At 47.5% G+C, this 2,500-nt stretch overlaps 1 protein-coding gene across 1 annotated transcript in view; it reads left to right on the top strand.

Annotated features, from left to right (window-relative positions):
• The window catches only part of cltcl1 (clathrin, heavy chain-like 1), a 45,985-nt gene that overhangs the window by 850 nt on the left and 42,635 nt on the right, over nt 1–2,500 (top strand). The gene's annotated exons all lie outside the window — the stretch shown is intronic.

Raw genomic sequence — 2,500 nt, 5'->3', positions numbered from 1 at the left:
GTGTTGTGTGATAAACTGCACAGCAGTTGCGTGGTGTGCAAAAAAATATCCTTATTGTAGTGAAAAAAGCATCTTTGCTGCAGCACATTTTTAGAGGCCCCTAATAACACTAGTATGAGTCTTCATAAAGCGTTGTGCAAGTACAGTACTTACAGCATTACGTAAAAAAGGCCTCTAAATGGCTCCCTTAAAGTTGTTTAGGACTTCTCACGGCTTCTGAACGCATGTTAAAACGCTTTGAAGCTCTCTTTTGTTTCGTGTTTTTCTTTTAAGGCTGGTGCGTTGACAGCATTGTCTCTTTTCTCTCTGCACTGCATCAGTCAGACGAGCTCGTGTCTGTAATCGTGGCTTGGAAATGCACCGTCAGTGACTTCCAGACATGCGGTATTCCTTCCTCGCGGCCTTTAAAGCAATAGCTCAGCCCAAAAATGAACGCATCCTCACCTTTCAAACGTTTCAAGATCGGTGCGTGTCCTCGTCGGATGTGGAGAAATGCAGCTTTGCGTCAGCGCCTCGGCGGAAAGGTGGCATTTAATATCGCTGAAGTGAATGGGTGCCGTCAGAAAGAGCTGATCCGCACCACTGGCCGGTGAACAACTAGAGAAGACAAAATGTGTACGTTTATGAGAAACACATCCATAATTAGTGTTTCTTAATGAGTCCTGTTTCCATAATAATCCTAGAAACACTAATGATGATTTGTTTCTTACTAAGATGCTGCTTTTGTCTCCTCCGGATGTTAAGCGCTTGTGGATCACTGTGATGTTTTTATCAGCTGTTCGGACTCTCGTTCTGACGGCACCCATTCACTTCATTGCATTTCTCCAAATCCAATGAAGAAACCAAGTCGTTTAGATGTTAGACGACTCTTTTCTCTCTGTTTTCTGTGGATCCACCGCACACAATGGCTCAGTGTTGTTTCGGGAGACGAGGGCCTCAGTGCCAAACGCTAATGAAGTTTCATTCTACACGCCGTTGAAAGTATTCTCCGTGACAGAGACGTGCGAGACCGTCCCGGCCTCACCTTTCCACAGGCCCGCGCTTTCTTTGTCGTTCACAGAACGCATCTGGAATCCACTCTGGAGCTGATTGAAACCAGATGCTGCCGTCTCGTTTAGATGTACGGCTGCTTTGCTGGGATTTCAGATGATATTTTGTTGTAAAATGTGGAATTTCATAGCGTGTCTCTTGAGATACTGTCCCTCCATTTGTCTGTCTCTCTCTCTCTCTCTCTCTCTCTCTCTGTCTCTCTCTCTCTCTCTCTCTCTCTCTCTCTCTCTCTCTCTCTCTCTCTCTCTCTCTCTCTCTCTCTCTCTCTCTCTCTCTCTCTCTCTCTCTCTCTCTCTCTCTCTCTCTCTCTGTCTCTCTCTCTCTCTCTCTCTCTCTCTCTCTCTCTCTCTCTCTCTCTCTCTCTCTCTCTCTCTCTCTCTCTCTCTCTCTCTCTCTCTCTCTCTCTCTCTCTCTCTCTCTCTCTCTCTCTCTCTCTCTCTCTCTCTCTCTCTCTCTCTCTCTCTCTCTCTCTCTCTCTCTCTCTCTCTCTCTCTCTCTCTCTCTCTCTCTCTCTCTGTCTCTCTCTCTCTCTCTCTCTCTCTCTCTCTCTGTCTCTCTCTCTCTCTCTCTCTCTCTCTCTCTCTCTCTCTCTCTCTCTCTCTCTCTCTCTCTCTCTGTCTCTCTCTCTCTCTCTCTCTCTCTCTCTCTCTCTCTCTCTCTCTCTCTCTCTCTCTCTCTCTCTCTCTCTCTCTCTCTCTCTCTCTCTCTCTCTCTCTCTCTCTCTCTCTCTCTCTCTCTCTCTCTCTCTCTCTCTCTCTCTCTCTCTCTCTCTCTCTCTCTCTCTCTCTCTCTCTCTCTCTCTCTCTCTCTCTCTCTCTCTCTCTCTCTCTCTCTCTCTCTCTCTCTCTCTCTCTCTCTCTCTCTCTCTCTCTCTCTCTCTCTCTCTCTCTCTCTCTCTCTCTCTCTCTCTCTCTCTCTCTCTCTCTCTCTCTCTCTCTCTCTCTCTCTCTCTCTCTCTCTCTCTCTCTCTCTCTCTCTCTCTCTCTCTCTCTCTCTCTCTCTCTCTCTCTCTCTCTCTCTCTCTCTCTCTCTCTCTCTCTCTCTCTCTCTCTCTCTCTCTCTCTCTCTCTCTCTCTCTCTCTCTCTCTCTCTCTCTCTCTCTCTCTCTCTCTCTCTCTCTCTCTCTCTCTCTCTCTCTCTCTCTCTCTCTCTCTCTCTCTCTCTCTCTCTCTCTCTCTCTCTCTCTCTCTCTCTCTCTCTCTCTCTCTCTCTCTCTCTCTCTCTCTCTCTCTCTCTCTCTCTATGTCTCTCTCTCTCTCTGTCTCTCTCTCTATGTCTCTCTCTCTCTCTGTCTCTCTCTATGTCTCTCTCTCTCTCTGTCTCTCTCTCTATGTCTCTCTCTCTCTCTCTCGCTCAGTTCGGTTAAAGAATGCCAAGAATCTGCAGCCGGCAGGACTTTGGGCCTCTAGCAGCTCGGCTTTATGTCTTGACGTGTGTTTGAGTTTGAGTT

Source organism: Puntigrus tetrazona, chromosome 8 (genome assembly GCF_018831695.1).
Source record: "Puntigrus tetrazona isolate hp1 chromosome 8, ASM1883169v1, whole genome shotgun sequence".
In the NCBI taxonomy this organism is placed as follows: Eukaryota; Metazoa; Chordata; class Actinopteri; order Cypriniformes; family Cyprinidae; genus Puntigrus; species Puntigrus tetrazona.
Note: the sequence above shows the minus strand (reverse complement) of the source record. Positions and strands in the feature narration are given on the sequence as shown.